We start from the raw sequence: 18,839 nt of genomic DNA, 5'->3' as shown, positions 1-18,839 counted from the left end.
ATCTATTATCTCATGCAAGTGTTAACCATTCGTTGCTTATTCAATCTTGCTTATTACTAGGTTGTATTAGTAAAAGAATTTTGACTTGACCATTCCATATCTTATGCAAAATTGTTACAAACTAATTAATTTAAGAAAATAGAAAATAGAAAAATGAAAAATGAAAAATTATTTTAACAAATTAATGAGTTAAGGAAAAAAAATACTCATATTGACAACATCTTTCTTCAATGGTGCATTCCTAAAGTGTTTTATGAATTTAGTGCAATATATTGAATGCACTATACATGATCATTAAATAAAAACCAATCTTAAAGAGTAAAAATAATTAAATTGGTAGTTAAAATCTTGGTACCTAATTATATATCAATTTAGAAACTATTTATCATTAATAGAAACTAATTTAGAAATCAATAACTCTTTTAGTCTCTAAAATAATATCTAATTTAGTTAATATAGGAACTAATTACTTTTGATCTCTAAAATTGATGATTTTTTTTTGTAGTGATAATTATTCTTAGTCCAATCACTTACACCTCTTGAGTATGCCCTTTTTATATACTTGTGGTAGTCCAAAATAAGTCATATTGTGGGGTGACATACTTTCGTAGGTTTCTTTAAAAATATCAATGCATGGTTTAAATATCCTTAGATCCAAATGCAACAACTCGTTACTTAATGTTAGTATACTTTTAACTAATTTTTTTCTCTCCTCCATGAGGAAATCTTGTGTTTTTTTTTATCGTGTTTACCTTTGTCTTAATCTTCCAATGCTTGGTTGCACTTTCAAGTAGACATGGAAGACTATAATCATATCCTCCACCTCTCTCTCTCTCTGTTAATGGAGAATTTTTTACAATAGGTGTAGGTTGTCATGTCCAAGAGGAAAATTGGAACGTTTCGTATCTTCTTTAACACAAATTTGATTTACTCCATCAAATTCATTGTTATGTGTCCCCACATAATTCATTCTCGTCTCTTACTATTTTATAAGAGTAAAAATATTTTGATTCAGTCATTCTATATTTTGTATGATATGAAAAATTATTACAAACTAATTCATTTAAGAAACTAGAAAATTGGAAAACTAATTTAACAAATAAATTAGTTGAAAATACAAAGGTGCTTCCTAAATCATAACCCAAATGCTTACTATTATCAATATCAAACAACAACACATAGCAATCGACCTCAGTGGGAAAAGATCAAACTAGGGAGAAGATACCATAATCATGGAATGATGGTATGTTAAAGTGTTATTTTAGTTCATTATTGCAATTATGTCCTATCTCATGCATTTTTTTCCTACCATAGATTTTTTTTCCAAGAAAGGTTTTGATCCGATAAGTTTTAATGAGACAATTAATAAACATTGTTGGTCATATCAATTTTACTCTTTATCACTACTTCTCAACTTGACATTAACGAACATATGTATCAATAATGCGTCAAAACATTAGAATAAAAAAAAACTTTAACTTAATAAAAAACAATCAATGAAGAAATAATAATTGAATATGACATTAATAAAAAGAAAGAAACATTATCAATGGAATTCCATATTTGCATACTGCACGAATCAAAATAAAAAATGACAAAAAAATTTCTAACTTAACCACAAGGTCGCCCTCAAGGTATTTCCATCGCTGAAGCCATCCAATGATGTTCAAGGCCTCTTCAAACCTTCCTCCTTCTTGTCGAGAATATCTTTGACTAGGATAAACTTGTCGTTGTGGAAATATTTACCGACATCAAACTTTCCTTCACTAAGTGAAATCTTGTAAAAAAAAGATAACTTAACAAAAGGCTTTATTAAAACCCTATTTACATTGATTAATAAAGTATTGTTTAATCTCCAAAATCTCCTTATCCACAATCTCTTTTCATCTTACTTAACATCATGAGAGAGAGTCATATTGTCTTGTATAGACACAATTTTCAGTCTTCAATGTCTTTTCATTACCCTTCATAAAAAATACCTCTCTTTCTAAGAAGACACGTCTTAGGTGAGCACACTTCATCTCAAATTCATTATTTTTATTAGTGAAGAAGGTATTGGATTAGAGGGTGTGGGGAAGTAGAAAGTTGAGGGTGTGGGAGAGTGGAAGTGTAAAGATTTGTGAAGAAAGTTGAGGGTGTTTGGATTGAGGTATGTTAGAGTGGATGTGTAAGAAAAGTTGATTGAAATATGTAAGTGATGTGATGGTTGTAAGGATATTTTGAATTATTTTTAATTGTGTAAATTGTAAGATTACAAATTTATCCTTCTATATGAAAAAAGAAGAAATAAATAGTAATTAATTTTGTACACATTATAGTTAATTAAAAGAAATTCAAGTTTTAATTATAAATAAATAAATAAATAATTTAAAATTCAAAAAAATTAATAAATAAGTTTTTATATTTAAATATAATTTTATTATTTTCCATTTTATTAATTAAGTTAATTTATTTAGATAATTTTAATATTATTTATGTTTCTTGTATATAAAATAAGAATAAATAATTATTAATTTTGTGCATATTTTAGTTAATTAAAATAATTTAAAGTTTTATTTATAAATAAAATAAAAAAATGTAAAATTCAAAGAAATAATTAAATATAATTTTAAATATAAGTATAATTTTATCATTTTCTATTTTATTAATTTAAATTAATTTTGTTATTTAAGTTAATTTATTTAGATAATTTTAATATTATTTATAATTCTTTAAATTATGTTATATATATATATATACAAAATTATTATTAATAATAATTTTTATTATTATTATTAACAAAATTAATATATTTTAAAAAGTAAATGGATATTTAAAACATAGTTGTCAAAATATATAATATAAAACTTATTAATTTTTAAATTATAAGGATGATATAAGAATATAAAGGGATACAGGAAGAAACAAATTAATGTAAATTTTTTTTTGAAAAGTTGAAACCCATAGTGAAAAAAAATGAAGCCCAAGTTAATATGAAAACCTAAATTTGAAACACCAATGCAAGAGAAGAGACACTGAGAAGAGAAGCCGCAGAGGAAGAAGAAGAAGCATGGGGCGCGATGGTAATGGCAGTTTACACTGTGGAAGGTGAAAAAAGCAAGGGCACAATAGTATTTCATTACATCTTAGGTGGCTTTCCTTTCTAGCCACTCTCCTTTCTTTTCATATTTGGGAACATCCGAAAATCATCCATGTTTCCACTCAATCTCACCCTCAACCTCTCACGGAACCAAACGGGGTGACACTCTTAAATCCGTCTGCGCTACAGTGTCACCCCCTAATCCAAACACATGCTTAAAGAATTATTAGAGTGAGTAAACTCTCTCTTGAGCTTCTCAACCTCACCCAAGATTCTCCACTAACAAATTCCATACTCATCATCTTCTTCCCATAACATAGTTGAGAGTTTCATAAATGAATTCAAACACTCATTTAAAATAGTATAAACAAATTGTTATTTCAAAGTATACATTATTCATTTTTTATACGTTTATTACCTCCATTATTCCTTATTTGACTTAGCATAGGATTATCTTTGTAGACACATAATTTGTCAGATCAAGTGCTAGCAAAATCACCTCTCAAATTTATGAAAGTTATCTTGATCCTTATAGAAAAACTAAAACAAACCTTTTTATATATATTTTTGTTTATAACTTATCAAAATGAATGAAGTTTATAATTAATTGGGTTACTGGCAATAGAATTTATAGTTTAGCATGGCATGGTTTAATTTTTATTTATCTTTTATTTTGAATGGTTGAACTTGGTTATTATCCACAAAGGATAATTGTTATACCAATGTGATACTGTTGTTGTCACTTAGAATTATGTTTAAGGTTTAAGAACATTTGAATTATGATAAAGAATCTTCATCAAAATAATGGAAAAGAAAAAGGAATTTAAAAAGTATAATGAATGACATTAATTTGTCTAATATGATCTGCATTTGCTAAAAAATAGTTTTGAAAACCAAGACCTAAACTCGAGGAAAAAATTCAAAGATCTACACATGAATGAAATACATGTACAAAGCTATCAAATTAACAAATCTAAAATTTTAATGTACAAAGTCATGCATCCTTGCTTAAAATAGAAAGTGTGGAAACTCTACAATGTGTTGCTACAGCCCCTACTCACTACACAGATTTCTCAGTATCAATCCTCCCAGCAATACAAGACATTGGATCTTGAATTAATGAGGACACTGATTCCTCCATCTCTAGCATTTTAACAACCTGGTCCATTGTTGGCCTACCATGTAGTTGTGGATGACAACATAGTACAGCAACCAATACATACTTCTCAACAATTTCTGTTGGACCAAGTTCTGGCATACCATCTTCAATAACGTCCAAAGCTTCACCATTCCTAACCAATGACCAAGCAAAGTCAGTGATTGCAGAGGGTTGCCCATCAGTGTCAATTTGAAGAGCCCTTCTCCCACTCAAAAGCTCAAGAAGAACAACCCCAAAACTGAACACGTCACTTCTCTCTGTCAACTGTCCATACAAAGCATACTCAGGTGCCACATACCCCACGGTTCCAGCCACTCTAGTGCTCATATGCGTCATTCCCTCAGGGTTGAACTTCGCTAATCCAAAATCCGCTACCTTGGCTTCAAACTTACGGTCCAGAAGTATGTTACTAGCTTTAATATCCCTATGGATGATGGAAGGTTGAGCCCCATAGTGCAAATAAGCCAAGCCCCTAGCAGTGCCTAGAGCAATCTTTTGACGAATTGGCCAACTCAGTTTCTGCTTAGCAGAACCAAATAAATGATCATAAACGCTCCCATTCTCCATCAAATCAGTTACGATAATCCTCTGGTGACCCTCTAAATTAGTTGTAGCAGTACAATACCCTCTCAAGGTAACAAGGTTCACATGCCTCACGCTCGCAATAACCTCAACTTCATGAGTAAAGCTAGCATCCCCAGCAACAGAACAATTCTTAAACCTTTTCAATGCAACCTGAGTACCATCAAACAACATCCCTCTATAAACATTCCCATAAGCCCCCTTCCCAATTATGTTATCACAGGCGAAATTCCTAGTAGCCTTTTTAATCTCATCAAAGGTGAACCTGATCAAAGTAGTACTATGGTTCATAGAATCCAACCCAGAACCCAAATCCATCTCAGTTTTACAAATATTCCTTTTTTTCTTCAATCTAAAGTAAGCCCAAAGAAAAGCAACAACAAGAAGGCCAGCACACAAAAAACCACAATAAGAATGGTTCGAGGCTTACCAGAGGAAACCGAAGTAGACAAATCAAGGCGGAACAAACACTCAGCAGTTCCAGGGTCTTGCAGGTCGGAGAAGGAAGCAGCATAGATAGAAGCAATACTCTTGCAATCAGTGGTATTGTCGGTGATGTGGGAATCCAAGTTGGACAAAGCGTCGGTGCAGAGAGCACAAGATGCGGCACTGTTGAGAGATTGGTTACAAGTATTCCAGACGGGTTTAAGAGCTGAGAGAGGAAGAGAGTCCTGGAATTGGGATCGGGTGGAGATGTTGTTGCAGGAGAGGGAAATGGAAGAGGAAGAGAGGTTACAGGAGGAGCGAATGTCGTATTGTTGGGTGTGAGATTGGAGAGTGTTCCAGCAAGAGAAGGAGGCGTCGGAAGGATGGAAGAAACCGGTGCGGCGGAGAAAATCGGATTGAAGAATACGCAGGGATTGGATGATGTAACGGCAGCGTGTCTTGGGGTCGGAGGAGGGTCTGTAACGGAAGAGGGTGATGTTGAGAGGACAGGGAACGGAGAGGGAAAGGGCAGGGAGAGTGAGGAAGATGGTGACAAGAATCGGGAACAGTGGCATTGGGAGCTTGTGGCTGTCACACACAACCTTTGAGTTTTATAGTGTGAAGAGGTAGTTCAAAAATGGCGAGTTTCTTCCTAATTCCTTTTCTCCAACAACAGAAAACAGAAACATTGAAAAACCCTGAGATTCACAGCACTTTCCAAGAACTCAAGCTACACTTTCGCTCAGTCAAACAATGTATGTTTTTCAAAGAAGCTTCTCTTTCTTTCTTCCTTCTTTTTTCTCAACCTTTTCTCTTTTCCACACGGGTCATAATGTTAACCATCAAACCTTTTTATTTCTTTTCAGTTCCACATTACTTGCAGTGAAAAAAAAGTGACGTTATTTAAATTTAAAAAAAAAAGTAGAAAATCAGTAGAAGTTGATTAAGAATTTGTAGTAAAATTATATATTGATTTATAGGCCTCTCTGGATAGAGTAAATTCCCTATCTAGCACCATTTAGATTTTTATTTCCCTAACTAGCACCTTTTTGTTTTTATTTTCCTATCTAGTACCCTTTTATTTTTTATTTCCCTATCTAACACCATTTCATGAATAAATGATACTTTATTTATTTTTTTATAATTTTAATTTTGAATGCATTAAAAAATAAATATTTTTAATATTTAAAATAGTTAGAAATATAATTAATGAATAAAGAAATGATTTTTTATAAAATAAAATAAAAAAAATTAAAATGTTTAGTTTAAAATTATTTTTTTTAAGAATGAAGAAAATAAAAAATTAAACCCTACAACAACTTAAAAGTTGAATCTATAAACATAAATTACTATTTATTTTTATTATTATTGATGATGTAATCATGTTAATTTCAAGTAAAAAATACATGACATAATTACAAAACCAAAGTCAATTAGTATTAATTAATAGTGGATACACAAGTAATATTGAAGTGTCTATCCTAAATGCAAAATCCTAAAAAAAAACTAATGCAAATGTTAAACTTAATGCTTAAAAATGAGAAGAAAAAAAAAAATCTAGAAAATAAAAACAGCAACAATAAAAAAAAGAATGGTAGAAAAAAAATAATAACTAAAAACATAAAAGATATAAAATAAAGGCAAAACAAATTAAGATAAAGATAAAAGATATAAAAATAAATCCAAATAAGATAAATATAAGAGATATAAGGCAATACTAAATAAGTATATGTTGATCATAAAAATGAAAATAAATGAAAGATGATAATTCATTTAATATTTTCTTCAATGGTACATTAAATAGTTTGTGCGAAATGAAACATAATTAATGACGAGAAGTGTACAATCCAGTAATGTTGGGACATATTCTTTATGTGTGTCTTGGTGTTTGACAATATGAACATTTTTTTTCGATCATGTTGTTCTTTTATGTCCATATCAGTCCTTATTTAACTTTGTTTTTTATAATTATGTCCTGTATTTTTTACTTAAAATTAACATAATTACATCATCAATAATAATAAAAATAAATACTAATTTATGTTTATATATTCAACTTTTATGTTGTTATAGAGTTTAATTTTTTATTTTATTCATTCTTTAAAAAATAATTTTTAAACTAAACATTTTAAATTTATTACTTTTTTATTTTTATTTTGTAAAAACACATTTCTTTATTCATTAAAATATTTCTAACTATTTTAAACATTAAAAATATTTATTTTTTAATACCTTCAAAATTAAAATTATATAAAAAAATTAATTTATTATTTTTTAATTTATTTTTGAAATGGTGCTAGATAGGGAAATAAAAAATAAAAGGGTGCTAGATAGGGAAATAAAAACAAAAGAGTGTTAGATAGAGAAATAAAAACAAAAAGATGCTAGTTAAAGAAATAAAAATATAAATGATGCTAGATAGGGAATTTAACCATTTCATATTATATATTATATACGTTTCATTCTAACTCATGGACTAACTTGGAACATCGTATCAACCAATTCCTTCAACTATGACATGTCACTTGAGTCACTTAAAATAAAATAGTGTCGGTAGTGACGTTTTTATTTATTCCATGTGGCTTGTAAATGCCACTGTATATGTGTGATAGTTTTGAATATGTTTAAAAATCTTATTATCACAAAATATAAGATGTTGTTATTATTCGAATTATCATAACACATATAATTTAATATATGTATAAAATAACATTTTAAATTTGTAAATAATGTAAAGTTGTCATACTTTTTAATTAAAAATTTATTTTTAATATAAATAGTGCAGTTATTATTCTTGTTATCATATAGTATTTCTAATGACTATTATTTTAATAAATTTTGAAATATAATAAGTGGTATGTGAAAGTCGTAATTTTAAAGATTCAAATTATTTATAATTATTCACCAATATTTGTCATAATTTAATAAAATTGATTTTTCATAGGTAATGATAATTAGATAATTTTCTAAGTTTGATGTTATCAATCTTCAGTCTTCGATTTTGGTAGGAATATATGCAATTGCATGTTAAGTTAGTTCTCAATAAATATAACAAGTATATAGTTATAGTCAAATATTCATTACCTTTTATCTTAAGATATTTACCTATTTATACTTGTATGAATGACTAGAGTAGATCCAAATAGGCCCTAAAGTCTTCTTAATCGTAGTTTATGAGTTATTTAGTATGTGATACTTGATAATTATGTTATTAGGCTCTTATCTTGATTGCAAGTACTCGACGAAGGTATACTGAGGTGCCAAGATGGGGATCTCGAACACTCAGGTAGTACATTGACCCCAGACTCGAGTAAAAACAATAAGTCTTTGAAAGAAAAATTCATTTCTTTCTAATATCAACTTGTTGTCGGTCCCGTACGGTATAATGCCGCTTAGGCCCGAGTAGGTACGATACGCAAATGTTCTAGAACATCTAGGGTTACACACAATAAGAGGATTTGAAGAGTCATGTGATCGTGGTTGTTGATGGTGAAACGATCTAACAGTTGAGGGTTGGGATGACTCACCTTCCTTCCTTTACGTGCCTATAAATTGGGTGGTTCATGGGTTCCACAATCACCTCATTTTCTAACTTTTTTGTACAAGGGTGTACTGTTTGAAGATACATTTGAGAGGTAAACCATGTATTCCTTCTCATGTGACAATAGTTTTTTCTTGTTGAATCAGGGGGTGTCAAACTATTTTGTAAATTTGTCTGGTTCTAACTCAAACGAGTCTAGCAATGTGGGTGAGTTTTCTCGACTTAGTATGGGTGTAAGGAATAAGAGGCTATAAGCATCAAGATTGACTCGCCTCACGTGGAATCTATGCTCGAGGTTGAGGGATCCGGGGAGAATGCCCCCAAAGTCAATTACAACTGGTTAGATAATTGAGTTCAGGAGTATTTTTCAAAGTAAAAGGTGTTTGTTCATGCTTCAATCTTCTAGTGTTAGTGTGCACATATAAGAGGATAGTGTGTCGAACGATACCATTTCTTTACATAAGTGTAAGTCTTCTGATATTGTTTGCCACAGATGAGAAGATCCATCCAAAGACTTTTTTATTTTTATTTTTGCTTAATAACAGGTCTATATGTCTATTTTCCTTTGGATGATTTTTCAGAGGGGGTGCTTCAAGTTTTAAATGTCACACTAACTCAATTGCATCTGAATAGTTGGGTCTTTTTGCAGGCTTTTTGGCTGCTTTGTTTGTGAGTTTGAAGTTGACACCTCAAGTTTTTCTTTTACATTACTATAGTACTAGGCCTGAGACTGAGTAGAGTGGTTGTCTTTTATTGGTCATTTGAGGATGTGTCTTTTGAATTTGTTTACTTCTTCCTAAGGGGTTTTTTCAAGGTCATGGTCGAAAAAAGAGGGGTGTTAATACCTCTATTATGGTGACACTCCTAAGTTCCCCTTTTATTGGACCGAGAACCTTATAGGGTACCATGTGTTATCGAGGTCATTGATGACCAAGGAGGATTTGACAATCTTGTTCATTTTTTCAACTCCTTCTAAATATCCCTACCCATAACTCCTCAAGGTGTACTTTTCTCCCCATTTCCTTTTCACCACTGACGGTATGTTCTTTTCTGTCTCGACATTAATTTGTACTTCAAATTGCTTAAGTTTAAAGGAATTAAGGTTGCGACAACAAGATGAGGAGGTCGAGAAAGATAAGAGAAAAGGAGTTGCCAAAAACGTTGTGCCAGTTCAAACGGTCTCGACTACTGAGTTCTAATTTAAGTTTTGGGAATAATTTTTGAATGCATGTTGATGATTCAATTATGTTCTTTAATTAGATTTCCTATTTAGTTTGCATTGTTCTGAATAATCTCTTGGACGCATGATTCAAGAGATAAAAGATTAAAAACCTTATGAGTGAACACATGGGGACAAATAAGGTACTTAGTGGACGCATATTTTGTTAGAATGTATGGCTTTAAACTAGAGGGGGGTGAATGGTTTAAAGAGGGTTTTCGCAAACTTTTAAATCTAGAATGAAATTACTTCGAGAAAACTTGAATTAGAATTCAGTTTGCCAAAAACACAAAGCAATTTAGCACAGCACCAGAAAAATAATCGGTTGTTTCGCAGAAACAATCGGTTGTTTATACCAGTTCACAAATTAAAACTGAATTTAAAGAGTTCAAGGGATAGAGAGATTGAACACACAAGTTTATATTGGTTCACTCTTAACCAAGAGCTACATCCAGTCTTCGCAGAAACTCCTGGGGAATCCACTAAGCAATCAACCCTAAATTACTTACAACACCACCAAAGAAGTGACCTTGATCCCCTCAAGACACACACTTCCTTTGGCTCAACACAAACACTACTAAGAATGCTGATCTTGACAACCTCAAGAACACACAACACTTCTCAACTTCACACACAAAGTTTCTTTCGAAGTACAAAGGATTACACTTGTTACACAAAAGATTTGAAATCAATACAAGATGAAAATCCTATATCACACTCTTTGATCAAAGCAATCTCCAACTCTTCAAAAGCAAAATTAGTGAAAAACTCAAATCTGTTTTGATTAAATCTCAGTTGTTGTTTGTTACATAATCTTAACAAACTATTTATTGCATTCAAAGACTGGTCAAAGCATTAAAAACTAGAGCGTATTCAGTTATAAAATCATTTAATGCTCAGTCAAAGCACAAAACAGTTTTCTGTTATGGTCCCAAAACAAACAATCGGTTGAATGCTCGAATCAATCGGTTGTTTTGGTTTGACAGCAAGTCAACCATCAAAAACAGTTTTCAACCTTTCTAAAAACACCTAAGTATAAAACAATCGGTTGTTTTGAAAAAATAAAAGGTTGTTTTTCACTTAGTTTGAAAAACACTTTTCAATTAAAAGGTTTGAGAATGCTAAGCTTTGGATTCAATCAAGAGTGGATTTAACACATATAATCTACCCCAGATCCTATCTAAAGAGAGCTCAGCAACAACAAGCACATCCAGCCTTCCATCAACCTTCAAAGGGTTTTGATTCTTCAAAGCTTGAACACACTTGATTCAACATGTTTCACTAATTAAGTTTGTCCTACCTGTTGCCTGCCGGATTGGCGGGTTAGGCGGGTCAGGCCAATACAAGTTGACAGGTTCAAAAAAGCTAACCCGTCGGACCCGACCCGTTTTATCATAATATATATATCTACTGATGAAGAACTCATCGTTGAATGAACTTGAGACTCAACCTATTCTTAGTATTTTCAATCATCTACTTCACTTTTTCTGCACAATGATCTCAAACCCCTTTTACTTTACTATTATTTCTAACTTTCAATTATTTATAGATAAATTGTGAACAATGTTTGACTAGATTCAATATTAAATTTGTTTGGAGACAACTTGGGTTCAACTGACCATATTTATTTTATCATCTTTTAGTGTTAGACGGTCTAGCACTACGTTAGAAAATCTATCTTGCTATTGTTTTTAATTTGATTGTGAAAAAGAAATTGTCACTTGTGTTATGATCTTTCATGATAATTGATTACGTGCTTCTCTTCAAAGTATAATTGATTATCCAAACTCATAATTGATTAGGGTAATTTTTTTGTTTTTTTTGTAGTCATTTTTCTAGTTTTTGGGTTGGCTTGGAGTTAAGTTCACCATACAATTTGTACCATAATTGAATGATGTATTGTAGGCAATTGCTTGGAGAAAGGTGATCTCTTTGTTGATCTTGTTACCATAATCAATTTTGGTGGTCTTTCGTTGCTTCATTTTGTCACATCAACAATTAAACATTTAGTTTTCATTCATACATGTGTGCTTGGTTTCTATTATCCATGTTTAAAATGTGTAAAGTTGGGTTGACAGTGGACATGCATTCCACCCATAACCGACTATGGGAGAATGGAAGTCAATTTTTGTGTTTTGTTAAGTGTTGTGTTTGAATATCTATGAATATGTAGTTATTTACATGGCATTGTAATTGATTACATGAAGTATGTATATGACAAGTTTTGGACTTTGATATAGAGTGAAAGAGAAAAAATGAAGTATGGTGGTATTATGTGTTTGTGTGTATGGGAAATGGTATTATATGTTTGAGGAAGAGATTAACTTAGTTAAGAAAATAATATATATTGTTAATTTTAAATTATTAATTTGAAAATGGTGAAGAGATTAAGGCAGATTAAGTAGATAGTTGTTTGTAATTTAGTTTAAAATGTATATTAATGCTTATGTTTATATGAGTATTTTAAAATTATTAATATAGTATTTTATTTTTGAATTATTATTATACCGTAATTTATATTAAATATTGGAAATAATCATATACTTTAACTTAATTTATATTAATGTTGATATTGAAGTTTATAATAGAAAATGTTAATGAACTAGAAAATATTAAATTTTATTGTAATGGCATATTTACATAATTCAAATAAATTGGATACAATTTATTTAGTTACAAAATATGAAAAATTAGATTTGTAAATTACATAATTACATTCCAAGCCAATAAATCTAATCCATCTTTGCATATGATATAATAAAGAGAGAAAAAAAAATGGAAAGAAAAAATTAAAAAAAATTACATAATTACATTTAAATTTATTTATATTTTTATAAAATTTAATTAATTACAAAATATTAAATGTCATGGTTGTATCTATGAAAGATATTTTGACCTGGTACATGAAAGATATTGATCTTTGTATTTCAACGATGTAGACATGGATAATGATGTTGTGTGTGGACTTTAATTTAATTTCACACTTAACAGCAATTACAAGTACGTACGTAGAAAAGTAGTAGCACAAATGATCCTTTGCTTTGTTGTTTATGAATTAAATGTGTTGCGTCTGTCAACTAGAACAACAAACATTATTAGGAAGTTTGTACTAGAAAAAGAGCATCGTCGACAAGAGTTTATGTCATACTTAGTGCACATTGAACAATGTCGGGACATTCACTTGGGACCGAAAGCATTTGTTAACTTATGTCAGCGATTAAAGGGAAATGTGTTAGTATAAGATGCATTTCGATCAAGATTTGAGGAACAAGTTGCTAAATTTCTCCACATTATTGACATAACGTAAAGAATTAGAGTCTTTCATTCTTTTTCACGGTTCAGGAAAACAAACTCTCGTCACTTTCTTAATGTGTTGAATGTAATTTTAATGTAGGAGGGAGAATTTTGAATTCAACCATCTAGGAGAGAGGTGCAACATCATATCCTAAACAACAACAAAATTTACTTATACTTCAAGACACTCATATAAATGTGAAGGTCCCACGCTCAGATGCCCCTCACTTTTGCGGAAGAAAAGATTGGCCAACTCAGAATTTATTTTGGCTTGTGTTTTTACATGAATTTGCACATGTTATTGTCGGGTGGGAATGAACAACATTTGTTTCAAGAATGTTGAAGGATGCATTCATTCAAAAGGATTCACTAGTAATACTTGAAGGTTATTTCAATTTTGTTTTGGTGTACTTCATGTGTGGTGACTTAATACTTAGTGTTAATCATTATAAATGCTATGATTGTAGAAAAATACTACCTTGGGGATGTCGACTTTATGTTAAAACCATAAATAATAACATCCTGTTGTGATTAGATACCATCTGAAAGAGTACTCCTAAAGATATCCACAAAACTCAAAAGAGTTGTTTAATCATTGTCATTCATCACTTAGATATAATTGAAAGAACATTTGGTATGTTAGAAAAACAATTTCCAATAATAGGTACTAGAACTTTACCCCATTACTCCTTCGAGATGATGACAAATATAGTTTTAACATGTTGCATTCTTCACAATTTTCTTTGTAGGGTGAACGATGATTACTCATTAATGGATGGAGTAGATCATGAGTTGATGGAATAAGACGTAGATGCCTCACACTCTTAAGTTCGTGAGGATGATTATAGGAAAAGATCACACATCAGAGACATTATAGTTAATGAAATATAGAGATTATGAAAACAATTAAAAATATATAATTATTTGTATTTTGAATGAGAACTTTCTTTTCTTTTATCTTCATATTATAACTAATTTGTCATCTAATTGATTATATATGTCTTGTGTTATTATTATTGGGTAAGTTGTGTTTACAATAGATACAACATGAATATAGGAAAAAAGTGTTATACCGGAGTTATCTGTAGATATTTGTGAGTTTACAAAATGGACCTACCAATGGACTTATGGTTGTCGTCAACTATGGTTTAAAAGATAAGGTTGGGGAACATGGTCAATAGAAACTGGACAACCCAAATACTACAACAACATTATTAATGTTTTCCATCAATTTGGTTTAATAGGGATAACAAAAAAAAAAGGAAAAAAACCTAAAATAAAAATTGTGTGAGGTCCATGATTTATTTAGTAGACTTAAGTCGATTTTTATGGAATGAATCAATAAAATGTTTTAAAGCTAAAGTTGAAGTTTGGGATGACTTGATGAGGGTAATTTGTATGTAGCTTTAGTGAATAATTATATCATCAACGGTTAAGGAAATTCTAATGTGTTATGTGGGATGTTTATTTTCAAGCAAAGTCCTCTATCGTAAATGGAGGGTTAATCCCATCAGACACTAAAATTTGATGGAAGAACTCTAAGATAAGGATGATTTGTCAAGTTTGACACGAAATCTACAAGCAAAGCTTTAATGTGGACCCTAATGATGATATGGAAGACATCTTAGAGGAACATGTCTTTCATGCTCCAACTAACCAAGCTCCCCCATCACCACCGCTAATGGATTCATATAGCCCAAATCTGACTCAATATGTGTCATATGGTGGAATGTCGTCATCGTGGGGTTCAAAAAGAAAAGTACCCATGGTTGATGTGATGGATGCACATTTTGCAAAGCTTCCCACCAAACTGGACGTATTCGTGGATGCAATTGGGATAAGAAATGCCTTAATAGAATGATGTGAGTTGATTTTAGGATTGCACATTTTATGGTGGCACTTTGTTTCTGAGTTTTTGTTTTAAGCAGAATATGGTGAGAAACCCAAAGAAGATTCCCACTGGGCACAAACTTAACCAAGTGGTTAAGTAACTGTGAAAGTTCACTTCTAGAGGGCAAAGAGAAAACACAATTATGTGGTGATTTAGATGATGATGGGTGGAAATGAAAAGCACATAAGAAAAAGAAAACACAATGACATAGAGAATGGAGAAAAGTGGCACAAATAAAAGGAAGGAAAAAGGTGAAGAACACTCAAAATAATAAACAAAAAACAGAGTATGTTGTAAAACAAATCAGAGTGTGCGTGGAAAACCCTAGATTTTTCGATTCCGTTGGAGGAGATCTTGGAAGTGCAGTAGAGACTAACTGCACCGAGATTGTCGCCCTCGTTGCCCTCTCCACCCAGGATCGTGGCCGCATGACCAGGAAAGCACTGCCTAGTCCTTCGAAAGTTGAAGAACGTTGCTCCGCTTCCACGCTCGCACTGCCTGGTCTTTCGGGATTTTAGAACGTTGTCGCAGTTGAGATGTTGAACGGAAGCACGTGGGTCTGGAAGTTGCAACAAATTTTGTTGTTTCTCTCCCTATATAAAGAGATCTCCATCCCCTTCAAAAAAACGCATCTCTCATTTCACCTTCTTTATCTTCTTCACCCACTAGCGACTCCTTCTTCCTCTCATTTTTTTTCACTTTCTCTCTCCTCATTTACTTTATTTTATTTTACTATTATAATGGGTTCTATTGGATTATTACTCTTTTAAAAGTAACTTGCTAGTTCTGATCCTCAGAGATCTCTGGGAAGTTCCTGTTATATTCTAGGGGACTTACGTAATACACCGTGGATAAGTCCTTACAAACAGTGATCATTCACGCCTCGGGAAATCAATTTTGTTCGTTTTTAAAGTCTCATTTACTACACATATATCCTTGACATATCATAAGGAGATTCAACTCCCTTACTTTCGTGGCAGTCAAACATTATAATATTTTTCTTCCCTGACACATTTATCAATGCAGATAAAGCTTCCACACAGATATTTTCACATTTTTCATTCATGTCATTACAAGGTTTTATTGTTAGTATCGAACAATGACAAAGTGACACACATGCATTGTCTCCCTCACCATACTAATGTTGTGTTCGGATTGAGGGATGTACTGTTTGTGAAGACGAAAGTGAGGGTGTCATCCACGTTTGGATCAAAAGATATGGTGAGAAAGAAGGGTGCGGATTTACGGGAGCGTATGATCTTCTCATCCATGTTGAGGTGCAAAGAAAGCAGTAGAAAGGAATGAATGACAGTTCAACATTAACAAAAATACATATTTTCCCTTCTTTTGATCGTTCATTGACAGTGAACTTTTGCACAAAGATTTTCATACTATTAACTCACAAATCAATTCTCACAGTATTAACACACACCAAATCGATTCTCAGACTATTAGCACACGCACAAATCTATTCTCACACTATTAACACACAAATCGATTTTCACACTATTAACATTCACGCACAAATAGATTTTTACACTATTAACACACACAAATCGATTCTCATCATATTTTTCAAAATAAAAAAAAACTTTATTTTACAAAAATGCTTAAATATTCAATTAATTTTAAATATAATTATATAAATAATATAACGTAATGAAAATAAAAAGTAATATAATATAATTAATAAAATAAATAAAAGATATAATATAATTTAATACAAATAAAATAATATTTAAAAATTAGTAATAATTAAATAAATTTATTCAATAATAATATCATTAATAATTATTATTTTTATTTTATTTTATTTGTATAAAAAATGTAATATTATTATTAATAAAAATATAATAATAAATAAATAAATAAATAATTATAATATAATAAAATGAATATAGTTATTTATATAGAAATAAATTTATATAATAATATTATTAATAATTATAAAAAATAAATACATAAATAAATTAATTAGTTTTTAAAAATATAAGAATAAATTTATAATCTTAATTTGTTATTAATTAAAAAAAATCAATCACACTCATCACATTATACTTACAAACTTATTTTTATAAAAAAAAATTCATGTTTCAAGAAACTCATGTTTTTTTAAATATTTATGAAAAAAATTCAATGTTTCAAGAAACTCGTGTTTTTTTAAATAATTATTCAACAGTACTCTGACAATAATTTAAAAAATTTTAATTAACTCAAATTTATACTAAAAAAACTTCATATTTTATTATTCAAATATTTTTAAAGATAAGGGTAAATTTGTAATCTTATATTTTTTGTCCTTAGAAAAAAAATCAAAATTCCTTCACAACAATCATATCACTCACAACTTCCAATAAATTTTTCTCACACATTCAATCTAACATATCATAATTCAAACATACTTTTTTCACACTTTCATCTTAAATCCTCACATATTCACTCCCTCATATCCTCACACATTCCTTTCCCAATCCAAACACTCATTGTCATTCAATTTTTATTTTTGGAACTTCAACTTTCTCAATTGAAATGTTCATGTGACTTTCTTTAGCATGAGTGTACCATCTCATTTTATATTCATATAAAAATCACAATAGTTTTCATCACCAAAATATGACTACCAAATCCACACAATTATTTATATGACTTGTAAAACATTTATATATATATATATATATATATATATATATATATATATATCACCCTCTAAAATACTTAAGTATGCCTATATTTACCAGAACTCATTTTCCTATGTCCTTTTTTTTTTACAAAACACATGAAGAGCTCCTTTGTAAAATTATTATCGTTAAAGTTTATTTATCTTTAATTTCCAAAAATAATTATTAATACTAGAATAAAGTTTTAGTCACAACAAGTCTTCACAAAGTTTTATATTCAAGACTGGTAAAATTTTACACTTAATCACTCACTAATAGTTCTTTTATTTATTTTTTACTTACTAATTAGATTGAATTACTCTATACATATATATTATTTTAAAACAAACAAATATATTTTATTAAATTTTTAAATTACTTATGTATTTATTGAATTGAATTTTTTTAAAGTGTTTTAATTTTAGTTTTAAATGATAAGGTAGGAACATTATTTTAAATACTCTTAAAAAACCAGACCTAGAATAAAAGATTCTCTTTACACTAACCTAAACAGAAAAAAAAATATCTACAGAAAAAAAAACACAACACAATTTTATTTTATTTCATTTTATTGTTTTTATATTGGAGTGTTACATATGGTTGAAAAAAATAGAAACAGAAAAAGAGGTGAAAAAAGAAGAAGAAAACAATAATACAACAAACTCTATCGTGTATAGGAAATGATAACTGAAGTACTTTAGGTGAAGCTTTACTCAAACCGAGCAAATATTCCTATCATAATTCACAAGTTTTGTATGGTATGCGAAGCAAAGATTAAATACACTTTGAACATTAACTTGAGAGAGGATTCATCAAAGATTTGATCAACCCCAATAAAAATTTGATAACTTTCAAAACTTTATTGAATATTTTTTATTTTATTTTATTTCAATTATTGTAATTTAATTCTCATTTTTCATCATATTTTAGTGTATCATTGTATGTTAAATATTAATTAGGAGTTGAGTTTTTACATCAATTTCAATTTATT

General features: G+C 30.0%; 1 pseudogene across 1 annotated transcript; it reads right to left on the bottom strand.

The window, feature by feature from the left end:
• Positions 1 to 4,017: 4,017 nt before the first annotated feature.
• Positions 4,018 to 6,064, bottom strand: LOC137814179 (putative LRR receptor-like serine/threonine-protein kinase RKF3 pseudogene; annotated as a pseudogene). Its single transcript, XR_016521280.1, has one exon. The product of XR_016521280.1 is annotated as a putative LRR receptor-like serine/threonine-protein kinase RKF3 pseudogene (transcript).
• Positions 6,065 to 18,839: the final 12,775 nt, after the last annotated feature.

This window comes from Phaseolus vulgaris, chromosome 1 (genome assembly GCF_051622355.1).
Source record: "Phaseolus vulgaris cultivar YP4 chromosome 1, ASM5162235v1, whole genome shotgun sequence".
NCBI classification, from domain to species: Eukaryota; Viridiplantae; Streptophyta; class Magnoliopsida; order Fabales; family Fabaceae; genus Phaseolus; species Phaseolus vulgaris.
Note: the sequence above shows the minus strand (reverse complement) of the source record. Positions and strands in the feature narration are given on the sequence as shown.